The 19,026-nt window shown below is 40.0% G+C and overlaps 1 protein-coding gene across 7 annotated transcripts in view; it reads left to right on the top strand.

The window, feature by feature from the left end:
• Nucleotides 1–4,048: 4,048 nt before the first annotated feature.
• The window catches only part of THSD7A (thrombospondin type 1 domain containing 7A), a 556,843-nt gene continuing 541,865 nt past the window's right edge, over nucleotides 4,049–19,026 (top strand). For 5 of the 7 annotated variants that reach the window (XM_039524540.1, XM_039524525.1, XM_039524532.1 and 2 more), the window contains exons 1-2: nucleotides 4,825–4,931; nucleotides 5,308–5,398. The gene's annotated coding sequence lies outside the window, so the exon portion shown is untranslated. Of the gene's footprint in view, nucleotides 4,123–4,316; nucleotides 4,355–4,824; nucleotides 4,932–5,307; nucleotides 5,399–19,026 lie in introns of those variants that run through there. The other 2 variants (XM_039524530.1, XM_039524529.1) reach the window with 2 other exon arrangements.

Below are 19,026 nucleotides of genomic sequence, written 5' to 3'. Positions count from 1 at the left end.
TTGCATTAGCAATAGATTAGCTGGGAAATAGTAGTAAGCCATTCAATTGGTTGTACAGTTTGATTATTCGTTTGATCAATTGTTGGTCTCAGTCTTTTGCCAATCATTTGATTTTCAGCTTGCATTATTGTCAATTTGACTGATTGTGATCTCAACTTGATTATTGAATTTTTTTTTGTGCTAGAGGGAAGCATAGTAAATCCATATTTGTTTCTTTACTTCCTCACTAAAATACATTAAGTACCTTGAACTGGTTCTCTCATCGAATGGTGATGAGTTTCAAACAACCTTAGAGTGAAGGGACTTTACATTATAATATAATAAACCATTTGGCTTAGGCCCTGAAATAAACCCCTATTATTACTACAGAATACACACTCTCTAAAGAGGTAGCAAGCAAGCAGAGATGACAATTTGTAGATAGCTCTTCTCTGGAAAGTAAAAGAAAACCTTTTTGTTCTATTTAGCCACTTCCTTCTTAGAGCCTAGTTTTGTGAACTTCACATAGATTTCCTGTAAATTGTCAGTGCTCCACTGAAGTCAATGGACCTATGACAATTTACACCTGCTGAGGCGCTACCCTTGATGTCTTCTGCTTTCTCTTTAAGTTATAATGCACTGATAAGTATTTTCCCTCATTTAGTCTAAGCTGAACTAGGTTATTTGACTGCAATTGAAGCAATTATTAGCTGATACTCTTGGAGGGAAAGGATTTGTGGCCTAAAGGAAGATCAAGAAAGCTGAAGGTGACTGTATAAAGGGCTGAAAACCCGATGCAGAAATCCAACAGGACTGAGTCATTGGATGCTATTGTGGGCAAAAGGCAGGCTAGGCAAGCTGTTGGTAGCAGACACTTTTACAATATTATTCATGATCTTTTAAAGTGTTGGGTTTTTTTTTTGTTTTGTTTTTCATATAAACCTGAGACTGAACATTGAATTATAAGAATTAGGAAATGGCCTAATTGGTAACAAGTAACTTTGAATTAGATATATACACAAAGCCCTTTGATTTCAGTTTTTTTGTTTAGAATTTCCTGGGCATTGATCAATATTTATTAGAAAAATTAAACAGGTAAAAATCAACACAAAAATTAACTTCATGGTTTTCTGGGTAAATATCAGGGTTAATACTAGGGGAAAGGAGGACAAGAAAAGCAACAAAGAGAAAAGGAAAGGTATTGTAAGTAAAAGCAGTTTAATGCTGTGCTTTATTTAATGAAGTGTACATTAACAGAATGTACACACATACGTGCATGCATATGTGAGAATCTTCCACTACACTGTCTTACTTGAATAGACATCTTGCATTTACACTTGGACTAACTTATTCTTTATAGACACATCTGCCTATTGCAATGTAGTAGATTTCTCTTCACACAATCAGTATTTTCTTGCTTGAGTGGTCCAAAATTGAGAGAAATCACTAAAAACTGAATAATAGCTTGTGTAAAACCCAGAAATCTTTCAATAAAAACTGAAAACGAAGGGCTTTGTATATACACTACCATAACTTCTTAACTCCACTGATTAGCTAATCACCTCTCTGATTTCTAAACAGGGGGTCTCTTATTTTGCCCATAGAGTAGTCTCATGCAGTTCAAATTACCAGGAAATTCTGATTGGGTGCCGTTATTTCTCTATCATTGTAGGCATGTTCTTTCTCTTGTTTAAATAAGGCCTGCAGAAAATATTGTGACCCACGTCCTCAGCTGATGAAAATTGGCAACGTTTCATTGCTATGTACCCTAAATACTGGGGTGGGTGGGAATGGATTGAAATCTACACAAATACAAAAGGGTGCTTGTCTGTGTGTTGCCTTGTAAATAGAAGGAAGGCAACCAGAATCATTCCATTTCCTTAAGCCATACAGGTCACCTGTTGACATTCTCCAAAAGCATGACCCTCCTTATCATCCCCACTGTGAGAAATCTGTAACATATTGCACAGCTGATGACCTCCTGAATGTCAACAATTGGTTATCAATTAACTATACCATCCAGGAACCATCCCTGCTGCTTGAGCCATTAATCTTAATGTAGCAGAATCCCTATTTGGTGTACTAATCAACATAAAAGAATTAATTGATTTATTGTCATGCTGTCTGGAGTGGCTCTTCATTGAGAATACCAACCTCAGAGCAGACATTTAAGAAGCAGGGCACAAACCCCAAACTGGCTGTAAGTCCTATACTTAGATTCCACCAACCAAGTAACAAGTGTAAACTCTTGAGGCACTATATAGCCCTAACATGGAGTCTCAAACAGTCACCAGGGGCGGCTCTACATTTTTGGCCACCCCAAGCAGTCATGCCCGGGAGGCGCCCCAGAGCCGCGGGAGCAGCGGACCTCCCGCGGGCATGACTGCGGAGGATCCGCTGGTCGCGCGGCTCGGCTGGACATCCCGCAGCTGCGGACGGTTCGCAGGTCCGGCGGCTCTGCTGGAGCTGCCGCAGGCATGCCTGCGGGAGGTCCAGCCAAGCCGCGGGACCAGCAAACCGTCCGCAGGCATGACTGCGGCAGGTCCGCCAGCCCAATCTGCCGCCCCCCCCGGGAAAGGGCCGCCCCACACGCGTGCTTGCCGCGCTGGGGTCTAGAGCTGGCCCTGACAGTCACCTTCGGAATTCCAATCTATCTTGCTGCCATCCAGGGAAGCTTGACTCTGTGATAGATGGTCACTTTACACCATAGATCACAAAATATTCAGGTTACTCCCAGTCCCAAAGGACAAGTCACTTACCCCAGGTCAATTTGCATTTAGATCTCACATCAAAGACAATGCTTGTAGCCAAATTTATAGTAAACAAATTAGGGATTTTAACTCTTATTTCTCTTTCTTATTTACAAGGTTAAAAAACTTAAAACACACAAATGAGTTCTAGTCTTCTGAAATATGCTGGCTCTATAAGTCCTTTAGGGCTAACCCAGATTAATCCTGGGGAATTCTTGCTTATGTTTAGGAATCGTTGCCCCTTAGAGTCCCAATAGTGTAGGAAACCGAAGTTCTCCTTAACTCCCTTCCCCCAGAGTTCAAGCTATGATGGGATGAGTGCTTGGGCCCTCTTCAGGGCCATAGGGGAAGTAATCAACAAAGTCTCTAGTCCACAATCCCCCATTTAGATTCAATAGTCCTTCCTGAGAGGCAGGTGCTGATACCTCATGTGGTGAATGAGTATTTCACACTAGGTAATGCTTCTCCCCTGACTGGGGGATTTGCAGTCTTATCAAACATTTAAACATTACCTTATAACAAAGGATACAGGTATTAGAAATAGGATTAATACATGCAGTGTCCTACAAGCCTTCCATAAAGTCTAAACACTAAACATTCCTATAAGATTGTTTATTTTAATGAGACTAACCCACAGGAAAGCCAGACTGACTTCCAGCTATTCATTTGTCAATGTTCAGTGAGGCCTAGGGACTTGGCATAAGCTGGCATCGGGTCGGTCAGTGTCACAGTTACTCAAAATCATTATCTCCAGCAGACTGATCATAAATTTGTATTTTCATATTTGCCCAGAAAAACCTAGGAAAGAAAAGAGAATCCCTGGACCAATTATGTTCTGAGTTACACTTGTCACCAAAGCCAATGAGCTTACGCAGGTGTAAATGGAAACAGAAATTGTCCCTCTGTTAGCCATTAAACATGTTCCATGGCTTAAACATGGCTTTAAGTTTTGGCCAAAATGGAATTGTGTTGTAACTAGGTTCCTACTTGGTTGTATTTAAGGACCTGTCTATATCATAAATTTAACCTTGTCAGGGAACCTGATTACAATATAATTGTCTTCCAAATTAGTTATAAACATTGGCTGAGCAGATAAGGTAGCGATTATTTTGTAAACGGGGTCCAATTTATACTACAAATTGGAGCCTTACTTGCAACCAAGTTAGGGGATAACCATTGTAACCAGGTTCTCTGGTAGGCTTGTATTTGTATTATAGACATGCCCTTAAATGGCAATGCGCTAATCATAGTATTTAAATACTTCATTGTGTTCTATGAAGTGGAGTTCATACTTCATTGAAGTGAATGGTTTGGGGAAGAGGTGAATTATAGAGCTGGTTGTGAATTTTTCAACTAAAGGTTTTTCCCTCAGAAAATGCTGATTTGTCAAAAGGTTTGTTTTGACAGGAAAGTATATCTTTTGATAAAAAGGTGTCTGAGACCCAGGCTGGAATTAAGAGACAGACCCACTCACCCTAGACTAGCCAATAGACCAGTGCTCAGGGAACTCACTTAGGATGTGGGAGACCTAAGTTCAAGTTCCTGTGCTGTCTGATTTAGAACACAGGGAGACCCACATTCAAGTCAGCATCCTAAGCACCAAGCTATTGAGGATTCTGAGATAGGTCTTTCTTCCTGGCTTTTAACAAAAATGTTGAAAGAAAGAAAACAAGTTCTGAAACATCAAAATTTTTCATGAAATGAAAATCTTGTTTTCTGGCCAGCCTTAGTGAAGTGATATTTTCTTTTTACATATACACAGTTTAAGCTAAGCTGAGTTAAGAGCAGGGCTGGCTCCAGGCACCAGCCAACCAAGCACATGCTTGGGGCGGGGTGGCACGGCACTCGGGTTGTTGGGTTTTTTTGGTTTGGCGGGGCAGCGCTGGAGGGTTTTTTCTGTTTGTTTTTGTTTCCATCGGGTGGCGCTCGGAGGGGGGGCATGTTTCGGCGGCACGGGATTTGTGGGGCAGGGGCTTGGGTGGCACGGCATTTGGGGAACGGGGCTTTGGGCGGTGCGGCGCTTGAGGGCGGTGTTACGGTGGGGCGATGCTCTTTTTTTTTTTTGCTTGGGGCAGCAAAAAAGTTAGAGCCAGCCCTGGTTAAGAGGACAATCAGCCATTGGTTTGCATTGCGTGAAAGAGACTCACTTTTGAGCTTACACAGAGCTCTTTAAATTTGCATTGCAAAGTCTGTATCTGCCAAGTAAGGGCTACAATCTTCTTTTTTGTTGAAAGCTTGAAATTTATTAAAAACAGTAGCATAATAAAAATTATGCTAAGACTTATGTACCTGTAGTCTTTTTCTGTACTTTGCCATTTTTTATTTGTAGCAAAAGTGATCTATTCAGAAATAATTCCTTCAACTTCCTTGTAAGGCCTGTTCAATTTACCATTTAAGGCTGTGCAATGTAACAATTTCTGATTACAAGAAACAAAAGATTCCTAAAGGCTGTTTAGTACCAGATATATTGAACAGCAAACAGTAACTTCTATGTAATTCAAGCTGGAGAGATGTTTCCAGGGTTTCTCTGCTTTTTAATGCCATTTTCTTAAGTTGAAAAATCTGTCTCTCATTCTAGTTGCCGTCTGCAGGTGGGAGCATACTATGAACAAAGGAGAATAAAAGAAGCAAGTGTTACTGTACCTCACTGGGACTTAAGCAATTTTATGGTAGGTTACTGAAGATGTTTTGATGCTGTCTTGCATTAGTCTTCAGTACTCATTTGTTTGATCCAGTGTAAATGATAAATATATTTCAAAGTACATTTGTATACATACAGCATATTTAAAGTATTTATTTAAACAGATGAAAAATATAAAGTTTGATATGGGGAAAGTGTTTTTTATTAAATGTCTTATATTAGTGCCCAAAAAGCTCTAATCAGGATCAGATCTCCCTAGTACTCGGGACTGTACAGATACTGCAAACAAGGTCCTTATCCTGAAGAGCTTACGATATTGTAAGAAAGAAAATTGTAGGGTAAGTAATGACATGCAAAGTTAATGCATGATTTAGAAATCTAGTTTTTACACTTAAAATTTTGGTATTTTTGTTTGCTGGCAATAATTCATGTTACAAGATGTATCAACATTTAATGAACAGCTCTCATTTTGATTGATATAAAACATTTGCACACCAAGGTAACATCAGAAGATGCAACATTTAATTTCTATTAGGGTTCTCATTACATGCTTGCATACACATATTAAATATACATAATGCAATCATTTTTGTTGGCAAGATAACCTCATTAAGTCTATGCACAGTAATGGATTTGAAGTTCTTCAGAAGAAAAGATGTATGGCCTTGTTCTTTTCTCAATAATACTACTATCATAAATAAGGAGTAACGCCAGGATTAACCTAACATAAACTAGGATAGAATCAGGCCTATGGCTTGTTCAAGTATTTGACTAAAAGTTCATAGATAATGATCTGAGGACACATCATAACCTGTGGGATTGTATAAAACAAGAAGAATGACTGACTTTTATAGGAATTATTATATTCATTAAAACATGAATGAAGATAACCTGTCTCATTACCCTTTAGACTCTCTATTTTTATAGAGCAGTGACCTAATGAAAATGTCAGTGCCTTTGGGAAGCAGTTACTTTTTCCATTGGCTCCTGGCATACAGCATGGCAACACAATGGAACTAAACTACAAAAATAAAACTCCAACAAATATTCAGACAAACATTTGTTTGGGAGTCTGGCAAGTATAGTACTATGACCTAGCTAAGGTAAATTCCCTAGAGATGGCCTGGCAGAAAATAAAACTGCACAGGAGTCCTTCTATGGAAAACAATGCAACAAGACAGGTGGAGGGGGGCAGAAATCTGATCTAGCAGAGTATGATGCCAATCATTCAAAACACGGAACTGGTTAAAAATGGAACTATGAAAAGGTGAAAGCAATGAAATAAGTTCTGAAGGAATACCACTGCATCAAATGGTAAAAAAAAAAAAAAATCTGTAAGATAACTAAATTGGGAAGAATAAGAACACTTACCATATACATGAACCCAAAAGTCCATATTTTGGAATTTCCATCTTTGATGTCATACTGTCACCCACATGGGTCATCAGCATAGTTGGAACTAGAGCTCCTTGAAACTCAACTTCCATTTCATGGGAAATTCTGACATTTTCAAAGTTATTTTTGTTTGGATTCAGAACAAAACAATTCAATTTCCCACAAAATGAAATAATGGTTAGTTTCAGGCCAATTTTTTTTATGAAGTCAAAACTGTTCTGATTTTGACACTTACATTATCTATAATGTTATATAAAGTAAACTTCAGAGCAAAGTAATTTTCAAAGTGAATGAATGTTCGAAGGTTGAAACGTTCTGTTTTGACCTTATCAAAATGATTTTTCAATTTTTTTTTCCAAATAAAATTTTATCAATATGTTCCCATAAAGTTTCAGTTTTGATGAAATGACACTTTGACTGAGTTTTCTGATGGAACACATTTTTTCTATCAGCCCCTGAGATTGGATCCTTCTTTCCCCATTCCCTCTAATCCAGGGATTGGCAACCTTTGGCACACAGCCTGTCAGGGAAATCTGCTGGCAGGCTGGGATGGTTTGTTTACCTGCAACGTCCACAGGTTCAGCCAATCGCAGCTCCCACAGGCTGTGGTTCGCTGTTCCAGGCCAACGGGGGCTGCGGGAAGTGGCGCGGGCTGAGGGATGTGCTGGCTGCCGTTTCCTGCAGCCCCCGTTGGCCTGGAATGGTGAACACAGCCAGTGGGAGCTGCGATAGGCCAAATCTGTGGAAGCTGCAAGTAAACAAACCATCCCTGCCCACCAGCAGATTTCCCTGACAGGCTGCTAGCCAAAGGTTGCCAATTCCTGCTCTAATCCATACTTGTTCCAGTCCTGTCCCTACCCTTGTCTCCTTGTCCCAGTCCCATTCCTCTTGCTTACCTATTCCTACACCACTCCTGAGATTTCTCATTCCAGTGCCAGTCTCCTTGTTCAGCCAGGCTGAGTCATCTCCTCTGAGCTCCTTATTCAAGACCCACTCTTTCTCCCTCACCCCCGTATTCCCAGTCCTAGTCTCCTTGCTCTATTAGTACCTGCTGGGGCAGGTGTTTCAGATCTCACCGTATCGGGCCTGATTACATGTGATATCTATAAATCTCTCCAACATACATTTGATGTGTGTCAAACATTGCAATACAACTGTTCCCCTAGAACAGCAGGAAGTTGAGACAGGAGGTTGCTTACATTGATTAGGAAGTACTGAAAGTAAAAATGATAGATTTAGGCCACAGTCTTGAAAGATGTAGACATGCCTTGTTCCAAAATCCAATCTAAGAGCCCTGCTGGGAACATGGTAGTTCTTAACAGTTGTTTATTGTATATTTTATAATTGCAGCCCTGCTGCTTGATTTAACCAGAAGAAATGCAGAGAACACGGTAAATTGGACACCCAAGTTACACTGAGCTTTCTCTTCATTTTTTTTCTTAAAAGCCTCTAGCTCCTGGTGCTCAGATGTTTGAAGTCATTTGCTGTGCAAGTGATTGCATTTTAAAGAGGACTGGGGTGGGGAGCATTTTGCCCTGGGTTTTGAGGGAAGAATTAACATTTCATACTTCTCCATAAAAACAAAATGCACAACAGGGAAAACTAGTATCTAACTAATGAAAAAGAATATCTAGTGGTAGTTATGAATAAACCAACAGATTTTCCAGGGTGTATAATAGCAAGCAGTAGAGTTAAATGAAAGCTGGTGATGCTCATTAGTGTCTGCTATGACACCTAGTCAGATTCATTAGTATATAAGCAAAGATTTAAACTGCAGAAGACAGGCGTACACTTTCATCTTCAATGGGATGAATTTGAATGGGGAGACTGATATAGCCACTTGAAAAATTAACATTTGACTATTTTAAAAACAAAGTCTTTTGATTCCTTGCTTTGTAAATGTGGATATGAAATCACCAGATCCAAAATAAAATCATGAATCTATCCAAACTTTCTGTAGTGGGATTATCTGACCTAAATCTATAAACCAACTACCCACTTATAGCTATGCTTCCTATTCTTCTTCTTACCGGCACAAGATCTGTTAAGTGAATCTGCAGCAGGATGGCAATGTGAATTAATTTACTTCTTTAAAAGTATTCATCAGACTGTCAGCTGTTTAGATTATTACAGATGAAATAACTTTAAAAATGTAATTTACTTGTCATTATTTATGCTGTTTCTATGCTTCCTGCCTTTCTGCCTTTTGTTTGGCTTGGACAAAGGCAATGTAGTCAGTTTCACTTTAAATTTCATTACACTCCTACAAACTTTTGTAAACACTTTGAGCAGGTGTAATCCACTAATGCAGCAATGCCAAACTCTCAGAAAGGGCTTGGAAGGGTTTGTGATCCCAGCCTTCAGAAGTGTAACAGACCAGGGGCTCTCAAGGAGTCCTTCAGAGTCCTCCTACAGACATGATCACACAGTCAAGGGTGCTCCAATAGTAATGGATGCACTCTCCCATTGTCTAGAGAAGGTCTTTGTTGAAATGTGAAGCAGGGCCCTTCAGTACTTTCTCTTAGCTCCCAGCTCTCTGTTCTTCAATCTCAGAGGAGATAAGAAGCCACCAGCTGACAATGCAGGGGGGAAGGTTTGGAGTATTAATGACGGCTCCTTGTCAAGTAGAACAGTAGCAGCAGCTGAAAGGTACTGGAGCAAAATTGCCAGAACACTGTTGCTGAGTGCTGTTAGTGATGCTAATGGGATCTCAGCAGGGCAAGGGGAAGGATGGGGTGACCCAGGCGTTCCTTCTCCACCATATCCCATTTCTATTCCCATCCCAGGCCTTAAGGACAGAGAGGCACAGGGTGGCTCAGTTCCTTCTGACTGCTACTCCAGATCAATCTCCCTTGGGCTGCTTCCTACTTGCCCTGTTTTCCCTGCAGTTTGGGCCATGGCCCCAGCCTTCTGCTTACACCGTTTAGAGCTTCAACTATGAAGGTTGTGGGGCGGGGAAGCAATGAGGGTGAATTGGGAAGCAGAGTCCAGTTTGGCCCCCGCATCCCTTGTCCAGGGGAAAGCAGGATCCTGTCAGAGTCTTGCTCACAATCCTGGTCCTTCCCCTTTTGATTGCTCTGCTTCAGCAGCTGCAGCTAGTCTCTCTCCTCCACACTCCCTGTTGCTAGACTGCCGGAACTCCCTTATAAGCAGGCCCTCCACAGGGAACATCCCTGGCAACTGCTGAGGGGTAGGGCCTTCTTGGCCCAATACTGGTCTACCACTCCTTGTACCTTACTGTGGGATCTGTAATCCCTAGAAATGCTTCAACTGCACTATGATGTGCCCTTTCCCATGGACATACAAAAGTCTACCCTGGGAATCCCCAGGTCCTTATTCAAACAGCAAGATCCAGCCATCAGTTCCTTCCTCTGGTAAAACAGGCCACCCAGAATGTAAAGTAACACTGTCTTGCCCATGGATGAGGATGGACTAACTCTACTAGACTTCCTGAGGTACTACTAGCAGCCCACGTGTTACATGTATGCCATTGGTTTATGCATGCAGAATACAACTCTGATAAAGAGGGAGATTGTGTGAGAGAGAAGTATATTAAGGAGAATGACCATTTTTATTACATCCATCCAATTAATAATGTCATTAATTAATGAGCTCAAAGGGGGGAGGGATAGCTCAGTGGTTTGAGCATTAGCCTGTTAACCCAGGGTTGTGAGCTCAATCCTTGAGGGGACCACTCAGGGGTCTGAGGCAAAAATCAGTACTTGGTCCTGCTAGTGAAGGCAGGGGGCTGAACTCAATGATCTCTCAGGGTCCCTTCTAGATCTATGAAGGGACCCTGAAATAGATGAAATAGATATCTATAGCAATTTGTAAAACTTTCCTCTAAAACAGCAATTCTCAAACTTTAGCAGCCCCACTCCTACTCCACCCTTTCCCCCAAAGCCCCACTCCCACCCCACCTCCACCTCCTTCTGCCCCCTCCCCCAAGCATGCCCCATGACCACTGTTCCCCAAATTTAAATTCCTTCATAACATCCCACTAAAATCCAACAATAAAAAAGCCATATGAGCCTCAAACTTGGCAGGCTAGATCTGTGGTTAAGGTAGAAATTTTCTATCAAACTTGAAGTGAATCAGGCAAGGAGTTCATGATTCATGAATTACAACATTCTAAAAATAGAGCTATACACCATGGTCCAAGGAGTGTAATTTATTTTTTTATTTATGCCACTTTGTAGCAAAACATAAACACACCTGACAGGAGAGTAAAAAAAGTGAGATTAGTGGACTCACCTAGCTAACATCTAATTCACAGGCCTGGAATTTAGTTGAATGAAGTCTTAACTTCAAACATTATTAACTTTAGAAATAGTTTAAGTGCTACAACTTATTAGCTCTAAGCTTCCTTTGGTCCAAGAGTTCCACAGACCAGGGCGGGGAGAGGCAAAAGATGGCTGGGGAGTTCTACCTGGAAGAATGCCCTCTAGGTTTGTTACCCCCCAGCCAATGTGCCCTCCCTGGAGATTGCTTGAAGCCCACAAGAAGGGTATCCCAGTGCTGCACAACCACTAAGGACCTTCAGCAATCTGCATGGTGTGAGGAATGAGAACTGTGTGGTGTTGAGGCAGCACATCAATGGCATCCTCACTCCCTGTCATCTTCTGTTTCTCCCTGACACCCTTTGAATACCCAAAGAGTGATTCCTTACCAGGTCTCCCTGATGCACCTTGGGCTTCATGTAGAGGGTCTTCATCCCCCAACCTGAGAGCCACCTACAGAGCTGAAGCTGACATGGCAAGGTTGAAAAGTCTAATTAGATCCAAAAAGATCTGAAGAGGCAAGGGTTGTCAGAGTATTAAGACTGGGGTAATGGGAGGGAGAAAAGGTGATCCCAAGAATATTTCCCATACTTTCCTTGAAGGGAGTCTTGAGAAATGGTAGGGGGATCTTCAATCCCTAGGGCACTCAGTATGGGACCTGAAAAGCTGCAGGATGAAGATGGGCCTGAGGGAAGGGACCTTTCTCTATCAGGACTGGGAAGTGAGAGGAGGTTCAGCAAGGTGGGAGATAGAAGGAAAGTTCGTCACCCATGCAGAGTTTGAATCAGTGCCTTGCTTGAAAAGTGCAACCTTAATTCTGAATTTTCTGGGCTTCCAATTTCTCTTGCTTCTTTTGTTGTGCTTTTAACTAGCATTCTTGAAAGGTAGGTACTTGCAACCTTAACCTCACCTTGACAAAAAAAAATTGTGCATGGCATGTTTTACGTGCAGTGAATTCCTTAACTGGGTTTCCTCCTGGTAGAGCATAATCTTTCAGAGGAATATTTCAGTTTCCTTTTGGGCCAGACACCTGTCCAAATTGATTAAGATTCAAAAATCTTTGACAGAGCCATCCATGATCAGAATGCAGATTAAGAAATCATTGGTGTACAGCTAGGAGCCAAAATCCTAAATTGTATTATACATTTGTGAAAGGGGAAAAAAAGGCATCCTAAAAGCTATAGGTCTGTTGTGCGTGTGGACAAAAGTATAAGAGGCCTTCTCCATGGGTCCTCTGAACAATTCTCAGCACTAGAGGGATCTTCACAGATGGCAAGAAAACTCAAATGGTCTACTCATTTTTTTGTTTGTGTTCTGATACGCAGGTATTTCTGAACATATGTACTATGTTAGTGTTAACCATTGGTTGGTATTCACTAAATAACAGCATTGACACACAATAGGCTTGATTCTCACTTACACTGAGGGGATGTCTACATTTAGAGCTTGCGTGTGATTCCCCCAGCTCAAGGAGACATACTTGTCTTAGCTCTCACTGAGTTAGTGTGCTAAAAAAAAGAATGTAGCCATGGCGGTAGGAGGGGCTAGCTACCCCAAGTACATATCTAGTGTCTCTGATGGGAATGCACTCAAGGTGGCTAGTCACTCCCGCTGCCATGGCTGCATTCTATTTTTAGCACACTAACTCAGTGAGAACTATGGCAAGTATGTCTCCTTGAGCGGGGAATCACACCCCCAGCTCTGGCAGTGTTAGGTAGAGCTTTGTGAATATGGATTCTTTGGTTCATTGGCACTTCTGAAAAACATCTAAAAATACATTTGTATTGGTTTGGGTCAAACAAAACATCTTGTTCAATTCAAAACAAAATATTTCATTTTGATTTTGAGCATTTTAAACATTTAATTTAAAGGAAACTTTGACAGTTGTTAAAAATAGAATGTTCTAAACAAAGGTTTATGTTTTCCCCCAACTTTTTATTTTTTTTTCTATCACAACAATTTGGTGAAATGGATACAAATTTTTGAAATACTTGGTCAACAAATCTGCTTTTTTTCTGAAAAAAAAGTGTAGAGATGAAAATTCTTGCCCAACTCTAAAGTTAAGGGGCTTTGGCCTGATCATAGGCCATTTAACATGGTGAGAGTGGTGTAAAGAGATCTTAGTGCAACCTGTAATCAGGCCCCATGTACTAATAGCATCGTGTTTGACACATTTTACTCTAGCAGTGTCAGAAACTTTTTGTAGTGCACAAGACAGAGGTGAACTAGAAAGCAAAAATGTATGCAGCTCAAGAAGCTGTTCAGAGGACAAGTAGTCACAGGGTTAAATTAATGTGGAATGATTAAGGTTTGAAGAAACAGGATTAGTTTTCAATGGTTAAAATCTTTAATCTTATCTCTGCTTTTCTACGTATTGGATTCATCCAGCCCTATTTATTTCTGAGGCAGAGATTTGGGGCCAGATCCTCAGTTGATGTAAAATGAAAAGCCAATTGACTTCAGGCTGAGGATCTGGCTATTGAGCTTTAGGTACTGTCCACCTTTTCCTCCTTGTCTTTTCACTCCTTTGAATCTTTAGCAGACTCTCTCACTAGAAAAGATAGCATTGCTTAAATTTTTCCTTTAGCTTGTTGGGCATGCATCCAGGGGCTCCCAAAAGAGCTGAAAATCCTTCGAAATTTTAGAATATTGTTTTCAGTTATCATACTGCACAATCAGTCAAACTTTCTTGTTAAAGCATTAACCTGTTATATGTATATTACAGGTTGTCATAAAAGATGCCAAAGATGCCTCAGCTACACTTAAAACAAACAAAAAAGACAAACTAAAATATTATTAAAGGATGTGTATTAATATTAAGACCATCTGTTCATGCTGTATGTGATACAGTAGATTTATCCATGGCTAATGGCAGAAAGATGATAGCCTCTAAGAATACACTGTAAGCATGCATTACTTCTGTTTGTGCATAGAAACAGTAATGAAATGACACCATAATGCAGTAATCTGAGTAATGGTGGTTTATGGTATTTACTGCTGAATTCCAGCTTTGTACTATATTTGCTTTCATGAGGAAAACTAAGATTTCTGGTACTCCATTTTCAGAGGTTTGAATTCTATCTGGATATGAACTGACAATTTGTATTGCATTTCTCTTGCACACAGTTTAGTTTTCATTTTTATGAAGCCTTACTTCAATTTGAAGGGAACTTGAAGGAATTGTTGAGCAGCTGCATTCACAATTAACAGCAACCCAGCTCCAATGCTGCATCTAGCACAAATGTTAAAAGAAGACAGAAAATGCAAGCTCTGCAATGCTTTTAGCCACAAAAGAACCACAACTATGTGCCAACAGCTTATTCTGAAGTACATGGGAGTTGCTTGCACCCAGCTGAAGACAGAATTTGACCCAGAGAGCTCAGGCACATAGTGAATTCAGTTTTGTTTTTAAATAGTAGGAGATCAAGAAAAGGAAACACATACTAAATGATAAATAATTGGTATATGTTTCCTTGATCTCATCTTGTACACAAACTGGGCCTGCCACAAGTTTGCCTCTGATGCTCAGAGCAGGCAGGCCCACAATGTAGAACCCTGAAATGCTTTCATTTGTAGGCATTTGAGCACATTTCACACTTTTACAAAGCATCTAATACAAAATTGAACTTTATGAATAATAAAACCTTCCCAGAATATTTGTATGAATCATTTGCAATTTTCTTAGAACTAGGAACATGACAGTAAAGGTACCCCTTTCCAGATGAACAGTATATTTTATTACTAGTCAGCACAGACCTACTAGTCTATGAAAATAAATGGGTTTGCCTCTTTGTCGCTATTCAAAAATACCCTTTAAGTGATCAGGAGATGCCATTGCTGAATGAAGGCCTTATCAAAGAGATGAGTCTGTCATTTCTATATGGGAGGCGTTATATGCCTCAGACCCAGACAGGGATGATGGTGCAAATTGGGAACAAAGCAATCAGAGGGAAGATTTCTTATTGACAATCCTGGAAGAGGACAGATGAAAGAAAAGTTTCTTAGACCCTATTAGTTTAGAAAAGGTGATGTGTAAGTCCATTCCCCTGTACTGCTGGCAGATAGTATATAGTCTGATGGACCTAGAATGCCTGCATCCTTCCTCAAACCAAGATTGCAATCAGTATGAAAAGTTCTCTTATATAACATCAGCTCTGATGTCTAGGGAAAAGGATTCCCCCCCGCCACTTCAACCTGTCCCTTTCCATCTCAGGGGTAAACTGCAGTTTCTGTCAATTCTCAGCCTCTTTCTCCTCCCCAGCCCATAACAGTTTATGCATATAGAAATTTTAGTGCAGCACAACACCTTGTTGTTTCAGCTCTATATAGCTATCTGGTCCAGCATTTATTCTAAATCTTGAAATAATAATCCAGGTGCATTCTATTCTTATGTGTTTTACAGGATCTAATATGCCCACTAGTCTAGTAAATCAGGTAGCTACTGCTGAAAGCAGGATAATAACTGATGCTACAGAGGGAGGAAAAAACACCCCGTGATGCACCTAGCTAATTATGCAATGCTGAATATAGCAGTGGGTGGGATTCATGACCCATGTGGCAATCAGTCTACAGCCCAAAGCATGAGATTTGATTACCCCATCTTGGCTTGCATAGCTAAAAATCTTACTAGTGATAAAATTATCCAGTCCTTTACAGTAGTTGAATATAGACCTAATTTAAGTAGACACCATTGTACAGAGTAGGTAATGTGAATATATAATTTAATACAGGTAAATGCAGAAATGAGCTGCTGGTTTAATGAGTCACCATTATTTCTTGTTACCACAGAGATGCAAAAAGATGGATGCTTATTTCTATATGGCTCAATTATTCTCTCTACCTCCCTCACAGTAAATAGCATTCTAACTACTTGATGTGATTCATCTGATGATAAACAAATTCTAGCTTCTTGTCCGGTCACATATGGTATGTGATAACCTACCTACTCATTATATCCTTTTTTTAAAGCTATCTTGAAAAACCCAGGCTTCAGTTTACAAGAGTAGCTCAAAAGGATAAGACTTGGGCAGAAGATTCTAAATCACCTCTGTCTCTTCTCCCATATAGATCAAAAAGAAAACTTAGTGACAGAAAGAAAAACAAATCCTGACCATACAATAAATGATGTCTCTTTTAGAGTAATTGGGAGATAAATGGCAAGAGGTGCCCAGTGATACATTAATGTGTCTGTTTTCAAGTCTTAAGAATAGGAAAGTAGAGGTAAATAAGGAAGTTATTCTTATTATTGTAGAAGAGGAGATGCAAATTATACCTAGGATCCTTCAAACAATTATACACATGCCTCAATTTGCAAATGAGTAGCCCGAATGAACTCAACAGTAGTTCCTGGGAAGTCCATGGAATTACTCACACGCATCAGGTTAAGCAGGTGTGCAACTGTCAGCAGAATCAGGGCCCACTTTTTATTTCTAACAGAGTACTGGACATTGTTGCTAGTTCTATCTTTGAGGAGATCAGCAAATCAGCCATGAGCTGGCATTGAGTGTGATGGTGCAGTTAGAGAGAGTAGCCCACAGATGGAGATGCTGCTTTCTTTTGAAATTAGTTTGTCCTATTCAGAATGAATAAGACTTCAGGTAGAAATTAATTCATATTTTGTTTTATTCCTTAAGACAATAAAAAGGGATTTTAAAGATTTAGTGGTGTATGGTATGTGGATTTATTTTTTTAAGGAAATCAAAGTATAAAATGTATTGTTATGGTATGGTATCTATAGTTTTGTTAAATCATTAATTTATTTTCTCATTGATTCAATGTATTCCTGAAAAGATTAATTAAAATTGGAATAAAAATACTTTCTGTTTCAGATATAGAAAAGTGACCAAGAACATTGCATTTCAAAATTCTGAAATAATATATTCTGATTAATATTTTTGTTTATGAATTCATTATAAAATTGTTACATTAAAGAAAGATAGCAATATAGGGAACAAGTTATCCCAATACACCTTATTCTTTCTTCACTGCACTTTATATCCATGACACCCGGTAGTTCCGTTTCTCAAAATCCCCATAATTTAGCCTTAACAATATTGCCTGCTGGGCCATTACACACTGGGTACATATCACCTCAGGGAGGGATGCAGAGATAAAGTTTCTTGACACCTTAAATGACTGCTTCTTGGAGCAGCTAGTCCTGGAATCCATGAGAGGCAATTCTTGATTTAGTCCTAAGTGGAGCACAGGATCAGGTCCAAGAGGTGCATATAGCTGGACCACTTGGTAATAGTGACCATAATATAATTAAATTTAACATCCCTGTGGTGGGAAAAAACACCACAGTGGCCCAGCCCTGTAGCATTTAATTTCAGAAAGAGGAACTACACAAAAATGAGGAGGTTAGTTAAACAGAAATTAAAAGGTTACAGCTCCAAAAGAAAAATCCCTGCAAGCTGCATGGAAACTTTTTAAGGACATAATACAGGCTCAACTTAAATAAACCCCAAATTTAAAAAATCATAGTAAGAGAACCAAAAAAGAGCCACCATGGCTAAACAACACAATAAAAGAAGCAGTGAGAGGCAAAAAGGCAGCCTTTAAAAAGTGGAAGTTAAATCCCAATGAGGAAAATAGAAAGGAGCATAAACTTGGGCATATTAAGTCTAAAAATATAATTAGGAAGGCCAAAAAATTTGAAGAACAGCTAGCCAAAGACTCAAAAAGTAATAGCATTTTTTTAAAGTACATCAGAAGCAGGAAGCCTGCTAAACAAGCAGTGGGGCCACTGGATGATTGAGATGCTAAAGGAGCACTCAAGGACAATAAGGTCAGTGCAGAGAAACTAAATGAATCATAGAATATCAGGGTTGGAATGGACTTCAGGAGGTCATCTAGTCCAACCCCCTGCTCAAAGCAGGACCAATCCCCAGATAGATTTTTGCCCCATATCCCTAAGTGGCCCCCTTGAGGATTGAACTCACAACACTGAGTGTAGCAGGCCAATGCTCAAACCATTGAGCTATCTCTTGTCCCTTGAAAACATGCTTTTTGAGAATTGAGTGAATAGTTCATCACCTGACTAGGGACTTGAACCTTGCACCCTCAGATTAAAAGTCTGATGTACTACCAACTGAGCTAGCCAGGTCTTTACAGTGGAAGATGTGAGGGAGATGCCCAAACCTGAGCCATTCTTTTTAGGTGGCAAATCTGAGGAACTGTCCCAGATTGAGGTGTCATTAGAGGAAGTTTTGGAACAAATTGATAAACTAAACAGTAATAAGTCACCAGGACTAAATGGTATTCACCCCAGAGTTCTGAAGGAACTCAAATGTGAAATTGCAGGACTACTAACTGTCATCTGTAACCTATCATTTAAATCAGCTTCTGTACCAAATGACTGGAGGATAGCTAATGTGATGCCAATTACAGACTGGTAAGCCTGACTTTAGTACCGGGCAAACTGGCTGAAACTACAGTAAAGAACAAACTTGTCAGACATACAGATGAACATAATTTGTTGGGAAATAGTCAACATGGTTTTTATAAAGGGAAATCATGCCTCACCAATCTACTAGAATTTTTGAGGGGGTCAACAAGCATGTGGACCAGGGGGATCCAGTGGATATAGTATACTTAGATTTTCAGAAAGTCTCTGACAAGGTCACTCACCAAAGGCTCTTAAGCAAAGTAAGCAGTCATGGGATAAGAGGGAGGTTCTCTCATGGATTGATAACAGCCTAAAAGTTAGGAAACAAAGGGTAGGAATAAATGGTCAAGTTTCAGAATGGAGAGAGGTAAATAGTGGTGTCCCCCAGGGGTCTGTATTGGACCCAGTCCTATTCAACATATTCATAACTGATCTGGAAATGTGGTAAACAGTGAGGAGGCAAAATTTGCAGATGATACAAAACTACTCAAGATAGTTAAGTCCCAGGCAGATTGCAAAGAGCTACAAAAGGATCTCTCAAAACTGGGAGACTGGGCAACAAAATGGCAGATGAAATTCAATGTTGATAAATGC

Source organism: Mauremys reevesii, linkage group 2 (assembly GCF_016161935.1).
Source record: "Mauremys reevesii isolate NIE-2019 linkage group 2, ASM1616193v1, whole genome shotgun sequence".
Classification (NCBI taxonomy): domain Eukaryota; kingdom Metazoa; phylum Chordata; order Testudines; family Geoemydidae; genus Mauremys; species Mauremys reevesii.
Note: the sequence above shows the minus strand (reverse complement) of the source record. Positions and strands in the feature narration are given on the sequence as shown.